Raw genomic sequence first — 24,542 nt, 5'->3', positions numbered from 1 at the left:
GCGACAGGGGGGGACAGGCCCAGGGAACCGACTCTCCAAGAGGCCCTCTCCTCCATCATGGGAGCTTACCACCACTCACAGGAGACGATGGCGACGGTACTGGCCAGGTTCCAGGAGATCCAGGCACTGCAGGAGGAACGGTACATGGGGTTCAGAGAGGAACTGAGGAACATCGGTTCCGCAATGGGGACCATTGTCGTGGCCCTTAACCAGATAGTCACCACATTGCGGGACCATGTGGCACCCCAAAGGGCCCCTGTCACCAGCCCAGGCCAGGAACAGCCTACCACCTCCGCCGGCGCTAGTGGACAGGAGGCCCCCACACAACAACAGGCCACCAGAACCCCACCTCCTGCAGAAGAAGAACCACCCCGCAAGCGGAACCTGAGATCTCACAAGAAGACAGAGTAGGATTGCAAGACCCCCGCCAGCCTAAGATACCCCCTGATGTCATCCCACTGTCCCACATTGTCACCCTGTCCAACCTTTAACTGCCCCTGCTCCATCCTTCCACAGGCATATGGACAATGCACCTGTACGACTGAGAACTGGACTCTGCCATGGACATTACTCCACCCCCACCCATCACCGTTTTACTATCATGTACCTATATGTAGCACTTAAAATAAATCACTTATTGCACCTAAAATAACAGGAGTCTGCTTGTATTCTTAACAAATGTATTACACATAACGGTGCAATAATGTCCAGTTACTTTGTGATGACAACATACCAATTTGAATAAGCTTTAGTCCATGGGCAAACAAAGCAGAAGCCACACAGTGGGCCATACAGCTCTGAAAAGGGAAGGGAAAGTAACAAATCAGTAAACAGGAACTGGGGGGAAACACAGACAGTGGAGACGCATGAGGCCTTAAGTAAATGTAAAATGGCGTGGGTGATTCTTACCTGTGTGCTACTGAAAATATTGTTGTATGACTGTATCCCTGTTGTCCGTGTCGTCCCCGTCGTCTTCCTCCTCTTCACTCTCCGCAGGCTCCACAGCTGCTACAACACCACCATCTGGAGCATCCTCCTGCAGAAAAGGCACCTGGCGTCGCAAAGCAAGATTGTGAAGCATACAGCAGGCCACGATGATATGGCACACCTTCTTTGGTGAGTACATTAGGGATCCCCCTGTCATATGCAGGCACCTAAACCTGGCCTTCAGGACCCCGAAGGTCCTTTCTATGATCCTCCTAGTTCGCCCATTGGCCTCATTGTACCGTTCCTCAGCCCTGGTCTGGGGATTCCTCACTGGGGTCAGTAGCCACGACAGGTTGGGGTAACCAGAGTCACCAATTAGCCACACACGGTGTCTCTGTAGCTGTTCCATCACATAAGGGATGCTGCTATTTCGCATGACATACGCGTCATGCACTGACCCAGGGAACTTGGCATTTACATGGGAGATGTACTGGTCAGCCAAGCAGACCACCTGGACATTCATCGAATGATAACCTTTTCTGTTTCTGTACACCTGCTCACTTTCTTTGGGGGGAACCAAAGCCACATGGGTCCCATCAATTGCACCAATGATGTTGGGGATATGTCCAAGGGCATAGAAATCACCCTTCACTGTAGACAATTCGCCCACCTCAGGGAAAATAATGTAGCTCTGCATGTATTTCATCAGGGCAGACAACACTCTGGACAAAACCTTTGAAAACATAGGCTGAGACATCCCAGATGACATGGCCAGTGTTGTCTGAAAAGACCCACTTGCCAAAAAATGGAGTACTGACAGAACCTGCACCAGAGGGGGAATCCCTGTGGGTTGGCGGATGGGGGACATCAGGTCTGGCTCCAACTGGGCACATAGTTCATGTATAGTTGCTCTGTCAAGCCGGTATGTAAGTATGATATGTCGTTCTTCCATTGTCGACAGGTCCACCAGCGGTCGGTACACGGGAGGATTCTTCCTTCTCCTCGCAAGTCCCAGCGGACGGTGCCTAGGAAGGACAACATGGAGTCAAGCAACCCACAGGTATGTTCACACAGCTTGCACAGTACATGAATCGCTATGCATGGAAAGGCTTGTATGAGTGGCAATGCAAGGCCTAGGCCTGTGTGACGCAGTAAAAATTATGCCATGTGGGCCCTTGAAATGGCGGCTGCCTGACCTGTGAAGTGTGAGAGTGGGATGTGAGGTCAAAGCGCTGGCGTGGCACACCGTGGCGGTAGGCGGTCGAAGACCGCGGTGCTAAGCCGCATTGGTTAACATTGAACCCTATGGGTTTCAGTAGCCAATGAGGATGTGCGCCGGCGGTCACAGTACGCACCGCGGCGGTACGCACCGCCGCTGGCGTGACCGCCATTTTCTATCTGATTAATCACTCGAGACCTGATCATCCACAGGAGAGGACCTATACTGCAAGTGCTGCTGTGACCTCGGTCTGGAAGATACAATGGCTGCTGCGACTGGGGAAAGGGCCCCTGCCTTCACTTCTGAAGAATTGGAGAAACTTGTTGATGGGGTCCTCCCCCAGTATGCGCTACTCTACGGTCCTCCAGACCAACAGGTAAGTACACAGGGTGCACGTTGAATGGGCTATGCCTGTGTTGAGTGGGGTGTATGTAAGATGGTGGGGAGCGAATGAGGAGTGCAACGCACAAAAGATGAGAGCATGTGCCACATGGCAAGGTTGGGGAGGGGGGGGGCCTCTCACATTGACCAGGCAGAAAAGTAATGAGATTCCCTTTACCACCCTGTACATGTCACATAGGTCAGCGCCCATCAGAAGATCGACATTTGGCGTGCCATCGCCAAGGACGTCCGGGCCCTGGGGGTCCACAACAGACGGGGCACCCACTGCCGAAAGAGGTGGGAGGACATCCGCCGCGGGACCAGAAAGACCGCCGAGTCTCTGCTGGGGATGGCCTCCCAACGTAGGAGGGGTGCCAGCCGCCAATTGACCCCCCTGAGGTCCCGGATCCTGGCGTTGGCCTACCCCGATTTGGATGGGCGCGTGAGGACATCACAGCAGACACAAGGGGGTGATTATCAGCACATTCTGCTATCTTTGCGCGCAGTGAAGGTGTTTGGGTGGGGGAGGAGGGCTGTGGCTATCTCTAGGCCAGGGCGCATTCTGTAGGCTAGGCCCCTCCGTTAGGCATGGCCCTGTGCCCCCACCCCCACGTCTGTAGGGTGCCAAGTACAGCTATCCATGGTCCGGCCTCACCCATGTGTGCATTTGTCGTCCATCGACCTGTAGTCCTAGTCACAATAACTGAGTAGTGTACCCCGATTGCGCGGCCTAGTGCAGGGGGCTTCTGTGTCTGTCCTCTCCGCCAACGGTGTTGCCAATGCATGCACTCAACCTGTCTTCATTTCTCCCCCCCCCCATTTTCTTTGTCTTCCTGTTCATGTGTGCATTAGCATCATCAGGCGGAGGAGAAGTGGCATCGGCGCATGAGGGAGCTGCATCTCACATGGCCCTGGAGGGCCATGCAACAGACTCCGAGTACACCAGTGAGACGGAGGGCGAGTGGAGCTCCACAACGGGGACCCGTGGAGACGTCAGCGACACCGACACGTCCTCGGAAGGGAGCTCCCTTGCGGTGGCGGCAACATCCGTGCCCACCGCCACAACAGGTACAGCCGCCACCCAGCGCACCAGCTCCGCCCTCCCAGCAGCCCCTCAGCCTTCGCTCCGTGCCCGCTCGCCCAGGAAGGCGGGCATCTCCTTCGCCCCAGGCACCTCAGGCCCTGCCCCAGTTACCCCTGCTGCCCTCAGTGAGGAGGTCATTGACCTCCTCAGGACGCTCATTGTTGGGCAGTCTACCCTTTTGAATGCCATCCAGGGTGTAGAAAGGGAGGTGCATCGGAGCAATGCATACCTGGAGGGCATTCATTCAGGTCAGGCTGCCCATCAGCGACCGTTCAACGCTCTGGCCTCAGCACTGACGGCAGCCATTGTCCCTGTCTCCAGCCTCCCTCTTCAAACTCCCTCCACCCAGTCCCAGTCTCCTGTTCCTCTGCCTATCCCATCCACACAATCAGACCAGCCTGCACACACCTCTACACCCAAGGGCAGCTCATCCAGACATAAGCACCACAGATCCCACAAGCATTCACCCAAGCAACATCCAGATGCAGACATGCCAACAGTCACTACCACCTCTGTGTCCCCCACCTCCTCATCTCCCTTCTCCCTCCCTGTGACGTCTCCACTCACACCTGCATGCACACCACCATCAGCCAGTACTTCCATCCCCAGCACACCCTCCATTACAGTCCGCACACATGCAGTCACCACCCCCACTGCCATTTACACGTCCCCTGTGTCCTTTCCCAGTGTGTCTGTCACCCCCTCTTCCAAACCACACAAACGCAGGCAGCCACCCACCCAACAGCCATCCACCTCACCACAGCCTCCGTCACAAGCACCTGCACCCAAAGACAGCACACTTGACTCTCCTACAACCACATCCTCTTCCTCCACTCCCATATCCACTACACCTACCCGTCCCTGTCCTTCCCAAGTGCAGTTCCTTTCCAACCTTGAGCTCGTTCCAATCACTGACCCACCCCCTCCATCTGGTAAGAGTAAAAAAAGCACCTCAGCCACCACCAGCCCTGCATCCACTATGACCATAGTGCATGGCTATTGGAGTCCACCAGCTCCTAGGGCAGGAACATCGGCCAGCAGCAAGGGGACAGCCAGCCTACCCCCTGGGAAGAGGACAAGGAAAACTAAGGGCCGGCGCGACAAGCCTGAGACGGCTGCCACCAAGGACAGTAGCCTTGCCCCGTCACCTGCCACATCATCAAAGGGAGGCAAGGGCCACAGGGCTTTAGCGAAGGAGGGCAAGGGCAGCCGGGCGGAGAAGTCAGGCAGCAGGCGAGCTGCCCAGGAGGGCCCCACCAGCCCCATTTCGGTTGTGACGGACGACACCCACGGGCCCAGGACTCCATCACAGGAGGGCACCGCGACCACAACGTCGGATGGCGAGTGAGTGGGAAGTCTTGGCCAGGTCTGGTTCCCTAGAAACACAGGACAAGCACCGCTGAACAGGGGCCCGCCGTGACAAGAACCGCTGAACAGGGGCCCGCCGTGAGGAGCACCGCTGAACAGGGGCCCGCCGTGACAAGAACCGCTGAACAGGGGCCCGCCGTGACAAGAACCGCTGAACAGGGGCCCGCCGTGAGGAGCACCGCTGAACAGGGGCCCGCCATGACAAGAACCGCAGAACAGGGGCCTGCCGTGAGGAGCACCGCTGAACAGGGGCCCGCCGTGACAAGAACCGCTGAACAGGGGCCCGCCGTGACAAGAACCGCTGAACAGGGGCCCGCCGTGAGGAGCACCGCTGAACAGGGGCCCGCCGTGAGGAGCACCGCTGAACAGGGGCCCGCCGTGACAAGAACCGCTGAACAGGGGCCCGCCGTGAGGAGCACCGCTGAACAGGGGCCCGCCGTGACAAGAACCGCTGAACAGGGGCCCGCCGTGACAAGAACCGCTGAACAGAGGCCCGCCGTGACAGGAACCGCTGAACAGGGGCCCGCTGTGAGAAGCACCGCTGAACAGAGGCCTTCCGTGACAAGAACCGCTGAACAGGGGCCCGCCGTCTCAAGCACCGCTCTGCTGGGCCCTTCCTGTCAAGCACCGCTCCGCTGGGCCCTTCCTGTCATGCACCGCTCCGCTGGGCCCTTCCTGTCAAGCACCGCTCCGCTGGGCACCGCCGTCTCAAGCACCGCTCCGCTGGGCCCTTCCTGTCAAGCACCGCTCCGCTGGGCCCTTCCTGTCAAGCACTGCTCCGCTGGCCACCGCCGTCCCAAGCACCGCTCCGCTGGGCCCTTCCTGTCAAGCACCGCTTCGCTGGGCCCTTCCTGTCAAGCACCGCTCCGCTGGCCACCGCCGTCTCAAGCACCGCTCCGCTGGGCCCTTCCTGTCAAGCACAGCTCCGCTGGGCCCTTCCTGTCAAGCACCGCTCCGCTGGGCCCTTCCTGTAAAGCACCGCTCCGCTGGGCACCGCCGTCTCCAGCACTGCTCCGCTGGGCCCTTCCTGTCAAGCACCGCTCCGGTGGGCCCTTCCTGTCAAGCACCGCTCCGCTGGGCCCTTCCTGTCAAGCACCGCTCCGCTGGCCACCACCGTCTCAAGCACCGCTCCGCTGGGCCCTTCCTGTCAAGCACCGCTCCGCTGGGCCCTTCCTGTCGGGCACCGCTCCACTGGGCCCTTCCTGTCAAGCACCGCTCCGCTGGGCCCTTCCTGTCAAGCACCGCTCCGCTGGGCACCGCCGTCTCAAGCACCGCTCCGCTGGGCCCTTCCTGTCAAGCACCGCTCCGCTGGGCCCTTCCTGTCAAGCACCGCTCCGCTGGCCACCGCCGTCTCAAGCACCGCTGGCCCATTGACAGTGCCGGGTCTGTGTCGAGCAGAGCTTCACGAAGCACTCTGGGCACCATGGCTCCTCCATTAACAGTGGAGTCGGTAATCCATCTGATGGACTGTGGCTTTGCACTCCCCAGGATGGCACAGTGGGCAAGCCACCCACTGTAGAGACTTGTGAGACTGTGGCTTTGCACTCCCCAGGATGGCACAGTGGGCAACCCACCCACTGTAGAGACTTGTGAGACTGTGGCTTTGCACTCCCCAGGATGGCACAGTGGGCACGCCACCCACTGTAGAGACTTGTGAGACTGTGGCTTTGCACTCCCCAGGATGGCACAGTGGGCATCGATGCCCCTCGTGGATCTGGCGTCGTGGACTCATGTGGCTGAGGTGCCCCCCTTCCCTTCCCCCTGAGGTGCCTGTAGTTTTGTCATCTGATGCCACAGCAGTGTTCTCTCCAATGGTATCTGGTCTCATGTGTGGGCTTTGCCCCTGTGTTTGTGCACATTGGCCCACGGACTATGGAACTTTGACAGAATGGGCAGGACGTATTGCCTATGTATTTATTTTTAACTATGTTCATTCCTTATGTTGTATCTTTAATTTTGCATATTTCCCATGACTTCAATGGAGCTTTATTATACATATATTTTAAAGATCATTTTATTTGTGTCTTTGCATTATCCCGGTGGGTTTGGGGGGTGTCACTCTGACTTGTTGCTCTGCATTGCTGTGTAGGTATTTGGGGTGGGGGGGTGGGTGTATGGCGTATGTGTGTGCCCGTTAGCTTTCCTCCTCCCCCCTCCCCTGTGTCGTAGGTGCAGTACTCACCGTTGTCGTCTGCTCCGGCGTTCGTACTCGTGGTAGATGAGCAGGTAGACAATAGCTGGTAGGATGTTTAATTCGGGTTCCATGCTGTCCTCCGTCCTCGTGGAGTGTGTATAGGTGAGCGTTTTCCCGTTCGTAGTCTGTTTCCGCCGTGTTTTTATCGGCGGGGCTCCCGCCCCGGAAAAGGTGGCGGATTGGTGAGTTGTGATAGGGTTGGCGGTACATTGTCTGCCGCCTGCCTGTTGGCGGTGACCGCCGCGCTGTTTGTCTGTCCCGCCGTGGCGGTCGGAGTGTTAAAGTGGCGGGCTGTGCTGGCGGTTCCCGCCAGGGTCAGAATTCCATTTTTTTAACCGCCTGCCTGTTGGCGGGTTGGCCGCCGCTTTATCACCGACCGCCAGGGTTGGAATGACCCCCTTAGCGTTGTATTTTGACTTTGTTACTGTTTTTGGTCTACATAAATATTTTACACATTGCCCTAAGCTAAGTCGATCTGCTCTATTCCATAGGAACAAGGAGGTTGAACTCTGGTTTTTATAGTAATTAATGAGTTCCACCTGACAAGGGTCGTGATTATTCCTTGAGGTGTGTAATCATTCCCCCTATTAATAATCCAGCTTCTTAGAGTGTTTTTTCACTAGCAGTTTTTAGCTTCAGCTGAAATCTCTGGGTGAGACTCTATAGAAATATGACATATTGCCAAGGGAGCTCTTAGTTGCACTTTATGGCAATACTCTGTCTGCTGATCATAACAGGCTATGTTATATAACTTTATGGATAACATTACGCACCACTATACGAGTAGGCAATTCCATCTAATTTCAGAGATGAATTCAGGAGCCCTTACCTTATGAAATAGCAGAAACGACATATGTACTTCATCAGGAATTTAAAAGCTTTATGGCCACATTGAGTGCCAATGAGCAAGACATATGTAGAGTAAAAACTGAGACCTCAATATGATTGAAAACCATGTGTACCTAATTCACATAAATAAATAGAAATAATTAATTATTAGTCCTGTTGGAGAGTCCTATGATTTTTTCATCCAATCACTTAAAACATATAAGCTGGGACATATGAACAGAACAGATTTTATCTCTCTGATTTGGATGCTTTTATCATTATGTTATATCATCACCAGAGATAAATATTTCATCACTATGTTGTCAGATGTTACGGATGATGAAGATAAGGATGAAGTGTCTGGTTAAAAGTGTGACTTGAAGATAAAGCATGAGGATTCTGCCCAGATACAATCATGCCATAAACTACCCTAATGCTGGCAGTTTTTCATGTGGTAGCTAGTCATGGAAGGAGATTGGTACTCACTACAAGCTCACCTGGTGGTAGATCATAAGCCTGACAACAGTAGATCATATACTTTGGACACTTAGGGCCTAATTTATATCTTGGCAATATAATATTCTCAATTGCAACGGTGACGGAGTATACATACTGCCAAGATAAAGATCTTCCTGCCTGATTTAGATATGAGCGGACCATAGGTTTAATCACAACAGGAATTATTCCATCTCTGCTGTAATTAAACCCCTCTGATGGCCCTGCGGAATAAGGGCTGTCAGAGGCAGATCTCCTATTCTGCTCACGTAATTTAGATGGGCGGAATTTAAAGGTCAGTTTTTACTGCCAGTCACTGCCAGGAAAACCCTTGGAGTAAAGGGCAGAAAAAATGGTTAAATTAGCTTCTCGCCATAGGAAAGGACTCCAATGGTCAGGGCAGCATTTGGTTTTATCTTCAAAAACAAAATACAGTTTCAGGATTTTCTTTTTGAAAAAAAAAAAAAACTGTTTAGTGCAAGTCATGTTGGCAGAGCCCTGCAGCAAACTGTAAACAACATTGGCAGGAACCGCCATGATGGCCGTTCCTGCCAATGCTTTAGCAATTATCACCAGCTTGGCGGTCATTTCTAAATTTGGTGGGTAGGGTAGTCTTGGCCTGGCGGAAGTTAAGGCCTCCACCAGGCCAATGGAGATTACTCCATTTGCCAAAGTATAAATTGGGCCATAATTTCTCACTGTCTAAAGAAGAAGAATTACCTTCCTCTGATGACCCGGACTTTGCTTTTGAGGTGCTTAATGGATAATTTTCTTTCCTTAAATGTGCTAATTAAGTAAGAGAACCTATGTTCGAGTCCTTTCTTTCACAAAATCCTGATTTCTATGAATGGATTTCCTCTCCGTGAGTAATAGAATTAGTTTGCCACTTCTGGCAGATAATACCATAAAATGTGATGGCTACTGCTGTTACTGTCCACGCACCAGTGGTGTTCTTTACGAAGTTCAGGAATAAAAATGAAGTGATTATTCATGGCCATACTGTCAGAATAGAGTAGTCAATGTGGCAGGTCCTAGCTCAAAATGTTTCATCATTGTGAGGTGGCACTTCCTGTCATTCCCCTATGGATGTGGATATGCTCATGAAATAGTTCCAGGTGTGATCTGTTTTTAAGAAATGCCAAATCTATAATCTATCTCGAAAGGTGAACATTTCTTCTCATTAAGATAAACTCCTCGTTAGTTGAACTGGCCTGTAACTCAAGAAACATTTTTGGGGAGTGATTCATTAAGAAAACTGCCAAATGTGTCTCTGATTTAGCATCAATGAACAAAGTCCAACCACCCTTGAGATGAATTAAAATATGACACAACACTTCGAAAGACATAAAAGTCTACCATGCAATAATGCAAAAATAGAAGGAGGCGTAGCAAAACAACAAGCTACAATAATCATTTCAGCTGACCATAGCCTTGTCGGAAATAGCAGTTGAAGCATATAATGTTAAAATGCATGCAAGTTGGGAGGGTTCTTATACACATTTCTTTCAGTGCAAGTCGAAATTTGATAGAAATTATTACTTCAACAAAACTATCTAATGAACAGGAGGCAGGATATTCTCACAGAGAGAATGCAAGAAGTCTTTGAGACTCAGATAACGATACATAAACATACTGCTGAACTTACTACTTTTCTAAAACATACCACTTCTAATTATCAGTATTAAAAACAAGGATAAGCTTGACTACAAGAGGCAGAAAATTTGCGAATATATTACTTCAAACATAATGGCCTCAGGGCCCGACAGAATCATGAAACTTAGCAAGCATATTAAAGCTACTCTAAACTGCAGGTTAATACAAAAACAACATTAATATTCTGTAATGTGGGAGTGCAAATTGTGATATAAGTATGCAGGATGCATTGATATTAAGGCAACACAAACACACCGTTTTTTTCATATGTATGAATACTCCAGGAGTTTTCTGCCAGCTGATTCAATTCTGCTCATTGTTTTCAGTACTCAGGGAGGAGCAATTCTTACAGAAGTCAGGATCAAAATCTAAACAAGAGAACATTCCATTACTGAGGAGCCAAAAAGTGCTACCATGCCTGTGATAATGTATTCTCTTTCTTTCACATAAAAAGTGGAGGGCAGGATTGCTCTTGTTTTAGAAAAGTGGTACACAATTTCTTATGATTCTCAGCATTTCCGAATTTATATTAATTCTCCATAAATTCTTTTGTTCAACATTTTCAGAACTGAGTGCTTTGTCTAGTTATTGTTTCCTAAGTGAATACGGACACATACATTGACAATTGAAAGATCAGCTCTTAAAAGAGCCATAGCCAGGACATCTCTGTACCCATCAGTTTAGGAAATTGGGTTATTAGTTGAGAGGTAGGTACTCACCTCAGGTGATAACCACAATCCTTGGTAGGTTGGCCCCTTAAAGTCACTAAATTAACCTGAGCTGAAGTCCCTGGTAGCAATGGCACAGAGCAGACAGGCTTAACATTGAGGCAGTGTGTAAACTATTTCTGTAGTACTTTAACAGTGATGAAGTCAAAACATAACAGAAGAAAAATCCCAAACACATTTAGGAAAAGAGAGGATATTTTAATAAATAAAAGGACAACAAATGAATTATGAATTTTTAAAGTTTGAGTTTAAAAATAGTCCTAAAAAGCATCATGCACCAACTGCAGTCATTTCTTTGTGCTCGACCGGGGTGAGGATAGGTTTCAAAGCTGGCCATGATAGAGGTGGGTCCAGATACAAGCAACAGGTTTGTCCCGGTCAAGAAGTTACCCTCACAGTTAGAAACTTTCTGGAGCAACATGTCTTCAGCAGGGCAAGGCAGCAGGCTGTAGCCAAAGCTTGGCTCATCAATGATGGGGAGCTGAAGTCTGGGGTCTCAGTGGAACCATTGATGAATGCAGGAAAGCTCCAAGGAGGAAAAATTCAAGTTTTGCACATAAACAGTCCTCAACATCATTGGGATGCTAGCGGTGGCATGGCCCTGTGAAGATTTCTACTTTCATACTTATAAGCTTTTCTGGAGCTTGGAGTTCCTCATTGAACCAAGGCTGCATGCTGTAGCCAAAGAGGACTCAACATCGTCGGATTCTAGATCATGGCGGATCCTGTTGAATCGGATTTGCTGACACAGAGAAGAATGTAGCGGGAGCTGTGACGAACTCAATCCCGGTGCTGATACACCCTCTGCAGATTGGATTGGCAGGATGGTCCCAATCCCATGTCGGTTTTCATGACAAAAAAGTTTCAAAAAGTTTCTGATTCCCAGGTTTGAGGAAACTTAAGAGGGAGTACATAGTGACACCACCCAAGGGACCAAGACCTTGGGGACACCTCTTTGGGGATTAAGACTCACTCCAGAAAAAGCAAGAAGCATGATCCAGGGCAGGTCTAGTTTAAACTGGCCAGCTGTAAATACAGGAAAAAGGCCTCTTGAAACTTGTCAAGAGGTCCGCCAACTCACACTTGGAGTTACTTCTGGGTCCTGGATACAAGGAGAACATGTCTAGTCCTTCAGACAGCAGAGTAGACGTTCTACTTAATCTTCCACAGGCCCAACAATGTTCTGGGGTGGATACTGTGGGTGCTTGACTACAGCCTGTGGGTGTGAGCACCTCCTGGCCACTGCCTAACCAATGAGTTAAAAGTTCCCATGGATACCCCTGACCACTTTTGCAGCACTTCCTGTGTGCCCTACTGCAGACAATCCCACAGTTACGGAAATGTGTTAAGTGCACAGCGACCCCTAGGCATCCCAGTGCTGATTAAACACCACAGACTGTGAGAGCAAGCTGCATGGGAGTCAATTCACAAACAGCTAGGTTTGAAGCCGTTTTCTGAAAGACAATCCAATGGCAGTTGTCGGCAAGGTTAGGAGCAGAGTGTTCCAGAGTTTTGCCACATTGTACTTGAAGGACCTTCCTCTACTTCTAGCCCTTTTAAAGGGTAGGACTACGGCCCGTAGGGTATTGGAGGATCTGAGAGCTCTGCCAGGATTGTAGGGAGCAATCAGTTGTCGAGAGAAGAAAGGGCCTTGACTTCAAAAGGCTCTGTGTGCAATACACAGTGCTTTGAAGTTAATCCTCTGTGCGACCAGAAGCCAGTGGAGATTAGGCAGGGCCTGGCATGCTGAGAGGTGCTGGGGATATTTAACAGAGTCGTGGCTGCCAGATTAAGCACCACTTGAAGTTTGCCAATCACGGCTTTTGGTGGTCCAAAAGGTAGAGAGAATTTCCATAGTCCAGGCGAGAGAGAATCAAAGCCTGGAGTACTAGCCTCCTAGAAATAGGGGGGATCAAGTGAAAATATTTTTGCAAGTCCGTAAGTATCCCACAGCAGCAGGCTGAAAGTTTGGCTGATTGAGTCTCCCTGGAAAGGTTGTGTCCAGCCATACTTCTAAACCTTTTATAACCATTTTGGGGGCAGGAGCGGACCTACGCAGTCAGGCCAGCCAAGGGGCTTTTGGGGGTATGTGGTATTCCCTAGTATCATCAGCTCGGTTTTGTTTCCATTAAGCCTGAGGTGAGACTTGTCCATCCAGCTACCTACCCTCTCAAGACATGCCCCAAATGAGGGGGCAGAGTATTTGCAATCAGGGGTAAGGGAGAATACCAGCTGGGTGTCATCTGCATAGGACACTAATGAGATCCCAAAAGACAGTACAATGGTTGCCAAAGGCGGCATGTATAGGTTGAAAAAGTGTGACTCAAGGATGATCCCTGTGGGACTCCACACTAGAAAAGGAAATGTGTCTGAGGAGCACGATTTGTCAAAGACCTGAAAAGATCTGTCCCTTGGAAATGAGCTGACCCATTTGAGTTCTGAGTCTGACACTCCTACGTTCTGAATCCTCTTAATGAGGATCCCATGGTTGATTGTGTTGAAGGAAGCACTTAGATCAGGGGTCTTCAAACTGGTGGGCAGGCCCCCCTAGGAGAGCCTCGAGTGATCCCAAGGGGTGCGCCAGGCTCTGGCCAAAAGAAACATTATACAGATAACAGTGCTTTATTTTAAGAAGAAAAAAAGGTAACAGTACTTAACAACAATGTTTAAATAAGTCTAGACATATTTAAACATTGATATACTTATAAACTAATTGTGAACTATTCTGAGGGGGGGCCAATGAGTTTTATTATTTCTACTAGGGAGGCAGGCACGAAAATGTTTGAAGACAACTGATTTAGATCCAGAAGAATCATAGTAAGAATCATAGTAACAGTGTTTTCCTCCTCCATGACCGCCAAGAAGGTGGTTTCGGTGCTATATTTGGGCGCTGAACTCTGTGTATGTAGGATGCAGGATGTTGGCTTCTATGAAGTCCAAGAGGTGTAGGCTGATGTGTTTTCCAGCACCTTACTCAGTCCAGGGAGTAGGGAGATGGGTCGCAAATCTTCTAGGCAGCATGAGTCGAGGTTAGATTTATTTGGTATAGCTGCTTTCACCGTAGCACGTTTTCACAGTATGGGTACTATTCCCTTCTCTAATGAAAGATTAACCATATCTGCCATGACTGGGAGGAGGAAATCTGCTGCTTTTAGGAGAATGTGTGGGATGCAAGGTCAAGTGGGGAGCCCAATTTGACTGTCCTGAAGAGATTGGCAACATTATCATGGGAGATGCATGGAAATTCAATGAATCTCTGTTCGCAGTCTTCCTCCTTCTCGCTAAGGACTCCGGACTTAGATTTACTATAGATGCTTGAAATGTCAGGTGTGTGTCTGCTATTTTGTTTTGAAAAACAACTGGTGTGACCAGGGAAATGAGCACCTTTGCCTCTGTTGTCATTCCAAGCTGGTTGTATGGGCAGCTCCTCTTCCACTGGCATCCATGCCAGATTGGCTGGGGAGGCAACAGAATGAGGCAGGCCAAGGTGTTAGTTACATCTGCTTGTGACAGGGATGTCACTCTTTGATGTGAATTAAGTTTCTGGGCACAGATGGTCAGCCTGCCAGAGAAACAGAATACTTCCCCACACTCAAAGCTTTTGTCTCACCTCCGGAAGAAAGTTCACCCCTCATCAACAGGGCTACTCAGCTCCTGCGTTGACAGTTGGGAGATAATGCAAATAGGCTTTAAGAGGTTTTAGGCAGGTAACAGACCACTTTCTAAAAGTACCTAGTCTAAAATATTTATCACAAGTCCAACTTTGAACAAATTTAGGCCCTGATTTATACTTTTTGGTGTAAAACTGCACTAACGCAGTTTTGCACCAAAAAGTTTAGTACTGGCTTGCACCATTTCTATGCACCAGCCAGGCACCATATTTATGGAATGGTGCAAGCCGGAGCTAGCGTAAAAAAAATGACATTAGTCGGGTGGGACTGGCGTTAAGGAAGAAAGGGGTTTTGCACCAAACAATGACGTTAGGCAGGTTAGAGTGAAAAAAATGAATGTAACCTGCCTAGAATCATTTTCTGACGCAAAACCATCCATACCACATAACTCCTGTCCTAGAAAAGACAGGAGTCATGCCCACCACCCCAATGACCAACACAGGGGACCAGGGGCCCCTGGGCATGGCCATTGCACCCAGTGCCATGTAGGGGGGGCATTTCAGGCCCCTCTATGGCACTTTAAATAATAAAATGCAATACTTACCTGTACTTACATGGGATGATGTCCCCCATCCTCCGCAGTCTCTCTGGTGTGGGGGGGGGGAGGTGTCCCTGGGGAGGGCACCTGTGGGATTATTTCATGGGCCCCCTAACACCTACCCTGACCCTAGGTGTTACCCCTCCTCCCTCCCGTGCACCATTTCTGCACGGGAGTATAAATATGGCATTAAGGCCATAGAGTAATTTTTTGCATGGGAACACCTACCTTGCATCACATTAAGGCAAGGTAGGTTTCCACTTCTAATAAATGACTTTAACTCCATAAATTTGGCGCTTGACGGGTCTAGCGCCAAAGTATAAATATGGAGTTAGTTTTGACTGAATTAGAGTAAAGGAAAATTACGCTAATTCATTGCAAACAGAGTGTAAATATGCCCCTCAGTTTGTAATACATTTGTTAAAAAGTGCAAAAATTAACTTTGTAATGGATGTAGCAGCATTACATTTAATATATTTATCCCAATTCGACATGTGTACGTTTAAATTTCCATGCACTGTGCCTTATTGGCAATAAGCAATAAGGCCTACATAGGGGTGACATAAATATTTTAAAAGGTTTGACCTACCAAAAGTGGTAATTTTGACATGTCCCATTTGCAGTTTAAACCTGCAAAAGCCAGGCTACAAATCATAGACATGCAGCTATGTATGCACGGTCACTGTAGTGAGTGGCACAATGGGTGCTGCAGTCCACTAGTAACATTTAACTTACAGGCCCTGAGTACACTTTGTACCATATACTATGGACTTACAGTTAAGTTAAATATGCCAGTTAAGGGTTTGCCAATTTCACCATGTTGAAAGGGGAGCACAGGACTTTTATTGCTGGTTAACCGGGGTAGAGTACACCGAGTTCTACAGCCCACAAAAAGATAAGGTCCAGCAAAGGTGGAAAAATCTGGGATGGCCTTGAAGAAATGCAGATTTCCAACAACCAGGATCTGCAACAACCCTGTGAATCTGCAATTTACGAATTCCGACAAGACAGTTAAGCTTTGTTACCTAACAGGGTGTGGCCAGACCAGCATCCAAAATGGTCGCTTTGTCGTGGAGCTTCGGTGGGCATGGGCCTTATCAGTGGCAGGTCTGCCCATTTTCCCCATCCATTGCCATTGCACCAGTGGGATAAACCAGTGCTGATGCTGAGCTGGCGACTGCGGAGCTGATGGGCGGTTAACCCCACAGTTAGCCCCTAGTTTCATGCAGGGTCCACGCAGCCTGCCACTGCCTCAGAGGCCCTGTGGTGAGAGGGGCAGTGGGTGAGCCTGAGGCCAAGACTACTAAGTCCCACAGGCCGCTTTGGACCCCCCCCATCACCAGCATCCTGGAGGGAATTGACAACTGGGCTAGATCTACCATACCAGACACCAGTGGAGGTATGTGTCAGACTCCCGGAACAGATGTGGACCACAGCCCGGCCTCTTCCTAACTGAACCAATTGCCGCTACAGGTACTGCCTGGCACTACGTGTGGCATTATGGACAGGCTGGTGCTGGTGCGCAGCAGCTGCCTTGCCAGCACTCAGCCTCAATGGTGAAGGGGCTTCTTCCTTTGGCGCACCGCCCGGACCCAGATGCACACTGTGGTGCAGCCTGCTCCTTGGGGCCTGAACCTGACACTTGGGGGTGGCCTGCCCCAGCCCACCTCAGCATATCTGCATTGACCCCCCTCTCCATACTGCTGCTTGAGGGACCCTCAAGGCGCGATCTTGCATGGGGGGCCCCCACCTGCTACCCTCCCTAATGTTGACTCTGCATAAACATATGAAGGCATTCTTCTCTGGTCCTTAGAAGTTTCACCAGCCCTGGTCAATGTCCTGGTGCCACCCTCCTGCAACAGCTTTTCCCTGATTGTGCCTGCTCTGTGCATCTTGTCCTCTTTCCTGAGACTGCCCTTGCACAATACCCACTCGGCACACAGTTGGGTGGCAGGAGCCACCACCACCACTGACACGCTCCCCCCCACTCCCACTCCAGAGCAGTATCCATTGATGGGGAAATACCAAGTGGCCATTGCCGGCCTGCATCACCTGACTGGGGCCAATAGCCGTATGCCCAACCTTGCTTGCTGCACATTTATCTTTTCCCCCACTAACTAACATGATGTATCATGGGGATCCAAAGCAGCACAAGTTGGTCTTTGAGCAACTGAGGCCCACCTGAGGCTAGGACTCACAGATATGGATGAACCCACTGACAAAGATACAGGGACGGACCCCTCGAGCAGTACTGCTGCCTTTATGGCTGAGCTGCATTTTTGCTCCATAGATTCCCACTTCTTCACTCACCAGCTGCCTTGATTGTATGGGTAAGCCTCTGGAGTGTCAGACCACCAGACTTGATGGAGCGTAGGAGCGCATTTCTGACCTGGAGTATGGCACTGGCACCTTGGTGAATCGCACAGAACATTTGGAATGAATCCCGAGAACTGTGGCGGGCAAGAATGAGGACTTGAAGGTGAGGTCACACAGGAACAAAACTTGTATAATGGGTATTGCAGAGACTGCCAACATGGGGCACCCGGATGTGTTGGTTGAACAACTCCTCACCTAACCCTTTGACCGGAACAGTTTCACATCCACCTTTGTGGTTGAATGCGGCACAGGTCACTGGGCCCTACTCCACTCGTTGGCCCCCACCTCACCCGATCATAGCACGCCTTCTCAACTACAGAGATAGAGAAACTGTGCTCCACCTGACTAATAAACATTGAACGCTGCAATACCAGTGCTCCATGATCTTGCTCTACCCAGATATCACAGCCACTGTACAGGAGGCATGCCACAAGTACTCCAATGCTAAGAACGCTTTGCGCAAGATGGGACTCAAGTACGCCATTTTATATCCTGCACAGCTTCATGTTGAGGTTAGAGGACAAACCCGGATTTTCGATGCACCTGTGGACGTCCTGGCTCTCTGCGAACAACATTGTGTCAGTGGTGCCCCCTCCTAAAGCAACACTTCTGAACACTCCCCCTCACCCTCTCCATCTACACAACGCTTCAGTAACTTATGGATGGTCCCCTCCTTGCCATCATTGCCTCACCCACCTTAGTGTCTGACCGGATGCCCCTTTCCCCTCTCCTCCCCCTGGGGGACATAAAGTGTCTGGCCTCTGCTCACCTACAGATATGCATTCACTGGTACTTTTGTACACTTTGTTATGTTCACAATCCTGCCTATCTCCTTTACAGGAATCCCTGGACATGTGACCCATACTGCCGGGTCCTTGCCTCCCCCCAGAGGTGTATACCACTCTGTGAAATGTTGGGATGTTTGTATCTGTTTTGCTTGGTTTCAGGGATTCGCCATACGACTTACCATCTGGTGTGGGTGGGGGGTTTGTTATTTAGTTGTTATATACATTGTTTGTATTGCATTACTCACTGGGAGCTCCTAATACCTGCTCTCTCCAAGACATGACTCCTCCTTCTTTATACTCCTAGATGACATCAAGTGGCAGTTGGAAACTCCTGTTAGACATCACTTTTTTTACATGGAACATCCGTGGCCTCAACAACCCGCAGAACGGAAAGCAGGTGCTTTTGTAGCTCGCTCGACATGGGGTTAAGTTGATTTTATTTCAAGAGACCCACCTCTTTCCCTGTCCCTCACACATGTTCACATCCACCTTAGGGGCCCATCACTATTTCTCTTGCTATAGCTCCTTCTCGAGGGGAGTGTGCATCCTCATTCATAAGAGCACCCCCTTCTCCAACACAGCAAGCTTCATAGATCTAAAAGGCTGCTATGTACTACTGCCTGTCACTCTGGAAGGCCTTTGCGACCTCCTGGTCCATGTAAATGGCCCCAACATTGGTAAATGTGATTACTACCTGATCATGCATTCTCTCATGGGGCAAGTGGATGCAGGCGTTATACTCATGAGAGGTGACTTCAACATGATACAGAACTCCCAGGTAGACACTACAGGTATTCAAATCTCTGGTAAACTCCAGGCTCGGCTGGTCCTATGAGACATCATTGACACCTACGTACTCCATGATTCCTGGTGCGCTCAGCACTTGACTACGTCTGACTATACATTCTACTCCTCCCTTCATGACACCTGGACGAGACTTGATTATTGGCTCATCCCCGCCAATGTCATGCCATGGACGTTAGACATTACACACTTGCCTCGTACACTGTCCAATCTTTGCCCTGTTTGCTTAACATTACAGATCCCATACGGTGGTGGACCGGAGCACTTCTGTAGATTTCTAAATGAGGCTCTTCAAAACCCAGTTTTTGTTTCCGAGCTCTGAGATGTTGTTGAAGGGTATTTTACCTTCAATGTTGGTTCAGTTCCAACACAGGTTACCCTTTGGGAAGCCTTCAAAGCCTATATTCATGGAGTTTGCATCTCCAAACATGCTAACATACTACGCGACATAAGATCCCAACTAGCAGGGATTGAATCAGAACTGTGGGACCTTGACCATGCAGACTCAGGGCTAAATGGCACCCTACAACTCCAACAACTCGGCCCTAATGACTGACATTTGGGATCTTGTGGATAGGGAGGTGGCGTACTTAGGCAGGCATGCCACGACCAAGCAATACGATGAGGGAGAATGTCCCAGCCGCACCCTGCCACCGTTGCTACACCCCAGCCACCTCAGTGGATGCATTGCTCAATTACAGAACCTACCGGTGACACTGTGTCCCATAGTTCTGGTATGATGGCTGAACTTTTGTATAATTATGACCATCTCTACTCCTCCTATCTTACTGGGGACTCGGATGCAATCACAAGCTACTTAGAAGAGATTGCGATGGTCTGGGTAACTTCCGGACAGCAACACTTCCTCAGTGAGCCTATCATATGTGACAACATTGTCCAGGCTATTGATTCCCTCAAAGGGACGAAGGCTTGGATGGCTTGACTAGCACCTTCTACCAGGCCCATAAACAATTGCTGGTGTCCCACCTCCTTGCTCTCAATGGTGAATCTCTTGAGACAGGCCATCTGCCATCCACCTTACGAGAAACAGTGATCATGCTCCTTCTTAAACCAGGCAAAGATCCCCGCTTATGCTCTTCCTACTGTCCCATCTCCCTTCTTTATTTTGACAATAAAATTTTAACAAAAAGATACTTGCAACCCAATTATCATTACTGATGGAGCAGATTATCTCTCCTGCCCAATCGGGTTTCGGTCCTCATATATCCACCATTCTTAACCTACAGACCCTTTTTGCCTTTCTGAATAAATTCTATCCCACTGTCCCTGCGGCATTGGTTCTCCTGGACACCAAGACTCTCTTGAATGGGGTTTCCTGAGGACAACACTGAATAAAATCAGCTTCCTGCGCAATTTCACGTTTTTGATCATGCTTCTTTATTCCGAGTCTGTGGCCCGCTTGCAGGTTAATGGCTCCCTTTTGGGACCCTTCTCTGTGACTAGAGGGACCAGGCAGGGTTGACCCCTCTACCATTTACTTTTCATTATTACCTTACCCCCCACCTGGCCTGTCACATCCAGGAGCGACATCTCCATTGAGGTTTTCAATTCTCCCAAGGTCCCCTCTTACAATCCATTTACAGTGCCGATGTTATGCTCTTAGTCTGCCACCCTTCTGAGAATCTCCTCCCATCGATTTATGAAATTATACAGCATAGAACCCTCTCCGGCCTCCAGATCAACTGGACTAAATCAGAACTATTCCCACTGACTGAATGCACTCAGCTGGTGTCTATAGTATACCCATTAACTTGGTGTGCAGACACTATTAATACCTTGGAATACATATCCACATGGAAAAGGACAATGTCATATGACTTAATTATCTGAAAATCCCACTTCCTTAGAATCAGTGTTTTTTTTGACACACTTCGTGGTACCTTTACATGACTAATATAGGCCGGCCACCAACATCGTATTCGCTGGAACATACAGACCCTCCCCTAGGAACGCAGAAATTTTGGGGTTCCTGACCCATTACTTTATTATCTGGCCACCCAGTGCCAACACACATACCGTCAGTACCATCCTGATGCATGGATCCCCAAACTCAAGCCAGAGAGAGACCAACTTGATGTTCTTCCGTTCTCTTCCATGCTTCCAGAGGGGATCCTTTCCACCCCTCCTATATACAGACACTCTCCACAACTAGTTGGGCTTGGTGGAAGCTTTGCCATGCCCTGGGGGAGGCATCTCTATTCCCTGCACATACCATTAATCAACAATCCCTGGCTCCCGCTCACCCACGAGAAGATGGTTCGACGATTCCTCCATCGCCACGAACTCCACACGATGGGAGATGAGTTCCTTAATGTTCATGTCCTCTCTCAATCAGATGAGGTTTGATTCCATAACACCTCACAAATGGACCATTTTCTGCTCAACCATCTTCATCACACATTACGCCCCAAGGTGCACTCCAATCTATTGGCTCTGGACAATTTCCCTCTACTGACTTTACCTATAAGAGACCCTGAGGGCAAATGGCTAGTTTCCAGATTATACTGTGCCTCTACTGCCCTGAAACTGGACTCCACTCAGCAGGTACAGGAGGCAGACCTGGTTATACGCCTCTTTGATAAAGTTTGGTCATACTGTTGCTCCCAAATCAAGCTGGTCTCAATTAACCATAAACACAAACTGCTACATCTGAAATTCCTTCACCGGGCCTAAGCAACGCCCAAGACCCTAGCATGCATTGATCCCACACGTACGTCCCAACGCCCCACATATCCTACTCCAGATGACGCCTTCGCACACCTCACCTAGACATGTCCTTTGGTTAGCCACTACTGGTCCACCGTTTTTTGCCTTCTCTCTGCAATGATTGACATCACTCTCGACCCTGCCCCGCAATAACTTTGCTGGGGTACACACATGGAGTCCCACCGAACACTCGACCATTCGCATCTATAACCCTCCTACTTGCGAACAGGGAGCGAGCAATGCATCAGAGTAGCAGACATTCCCCTAAGGACTCTGCATGGCTTAAAAACATGTCAAGGTGGGAAAAATTCAGAGAGGATTATGCGCAATTACTGCCCCAGACTTTTCGACCCACAGACATATGGTCTCCTTTAGGGAGCTATTCTACTCTTCCTTGAGCCAAAAGTTTCGAACTGACTGCCGCCCTCCTTTCCTGCTGATCTAACCCCCCCTTCCCTCATTCTTCCCACCTTCCTCATCCCCGCCCTCAATTGCTTCTTCTGTCTACAGACTGCCGGGCCTCCACCTGTCCACCACCGCTCTCAAACTCGGTGCTTGGCAGCAGCCTCTTATACCCGTTCTGGATTAATGTGATGTCTCATATCTATTGTGTACTACTCCGAGTCACCCAAATGAGAATAATGCATGAAGTGTTTCTCGAACTTACCTGTCATGTACGAAACTGGAGTGTCTTCCCTTTGAGCTCCCTTGTCTCTTACACCCTGGCGTATTTTTTGTTTTCTGTTTTACTTGAATAATACTTAAGTAAAGGTTTTTTAAACAAAATCTTCGTTACCGGCCCCATCGGAGTTACATAGTGTCGTCTTCAGAGCATTAGGGCCATATGTACGAACACATTTTCCCATTGACACAGAATAGTGATTAGGGAGAGAGTTCTGAGTTTTTTCATATGACCTTTAGGGCAGCAATATCGAAAAGGAGCTGTCTTCTTACTTCTGTATGACAGACTACATATGAGCTTATTTTAAAGGCCCTATCTCTGATCTGAGTGGGCTTTCCAAAATGCAGAGAAATCTGCCATGCTTATTTTTACAGCTTGAGTAACATGGATTGGAATTTGATGTGTTTCCTGCACTATTCCAACTTTTAAGGCATTTGTGTATTACTATGGGAAACAACATCTCACAATGGAAGGGTGTACTTCAAAGATACATTGAAGGGAAGGGTGTTATCACATGTATGAGAGATGTGTCAATGCCCCTTGGGAATGTGAAATTTTTGTGTCTGCAGAGAAAACATAGGGGTATATTTAAGAAAAGTGGCACCATGTGTGAGACGTAATTAAAATACGGCGCACCATGGACGTAGTTAGGGGACTAGCTAGAATAGTCAGAATTTTTTACGCTACTCCGGCGCTTTGCAAGATAGCGTAAAAAATGTTGACTCTAATCCTGCGAAGCACCCAGAGGCCCACGGTAACCAATGGGAGCCACCTTTCAATGCCTGCTCTGAGCAGTCGTTAAAAGTGCCAAAAAACTGATGCAAAGAAATCTCTTAGATTTCTTTGCACCATTTTTTTGCCCTCCCCCCTAACGGTGGAACACCCCTTTTGCATACATTACGTTTAGCGCATGCATAATGAAACATTGCGCCACTTTGGAAATATGGCGTGGCATTTTTGACCTTCTAACATCACATTAGCGTAGAAAAATGACGCCAATGTGGGGCAAGGAGACGCTAAGGGCTCTTAAATATGCCCCTTAAAGTAATAATTGGGAAGAGATGTAAAACTAATTTGCTCCATTTCTTTTATTTAAGTAGCAAAAATAGCGCACAATCGTCAATCTCTGCTTGCAAAGCACAAAAGCCGTTTTAATAGGAAAACCGTTTCCAACTAGAAAAACGGCTTCTGAGACCAATTGTGACTAGCAAATAAACAAGATGTTGCGTAAAAAGAAGTGTTACCATCCTACTTGCGAGTCGTTGCGTAAAAAGAAGCGTTACCATCCTACTTGCGAGTCGCAGTGTTGTCAATGAATGGTCTATCTATGAACTGTGGCCGCAATTATGCTTGTAAGTCATTGAAAGGTTATTAAAACCCAGCGTGGTACGCCACTCGCAACCTGGGTAGTTAGAGCTGTCGGCGTTATCTACCGCAATATTTGTAGGCGAGCTCCAAGGGAGCAGACAGTGGTTCAGGGGACCATTTCATGCCTTTCTTCATGCCATTCTTTACTAATGACCTACTTAGAAACACTTTAGAAGCACCCTCTGGTCCTTAAAGGGAAGTCGAAATGTACTGTCCCTCGCAGGCTGCCATCTCTGCATTTCCGTTTGATCACAGACTGCCACAAAATGCCTCCTGCTTCGCAAATAATAATGAGGGAGACAAGAGGTTTTACGAGCTCCGATGTACATTTTGCGAAGTGACTGAGTAGTACAGCACAGTAACAGCTCGCAAACCAGTCGGTGTATGCATCAAGACGATCATGCTGAGATTAAAGAAGTGCCACAAGAGGTCGCTAACGACATTTGGAAGCTCTGAGCTGGTGCAAAACAGGGTACTTACTGCAGTTGAGCAGCTATGCATTTTTCTTTGTTACAGGTGACTAAAGTCGTCAAAAATTAATGGCAATAAGGAAATTATAGATGGGACTTTATAAAGGGATTAGAAGCTTCTTTTATAATGGGGTGTGTGACCTACTGAATATTGCCAATATAAAATGCATATATTGTCTGCTGGTGAAAGTGTTTGTAGACATTAAGGGCCTGGTTTCAATCTTGGCGGAAGGAATTTTCT

This window comes from Pleurodeles waltl, chromosome 2_1 (genome assembly GCF_031143425.1).
Source record: "Pleurodeles waltl isolate 20211129_DDA chromosome 2_1, aPleWal1.hap1.20221129, whole genome shotgun sequence".
Lineage (NCBI taxonomy): Eukaryota > Metazoa > Chordata > Amphibia > Caudata > Salamandridae > Pleurodeles > Pleurodeles waltl.
Note: the sequence above shows the minus strand (reverse complement) of the source record.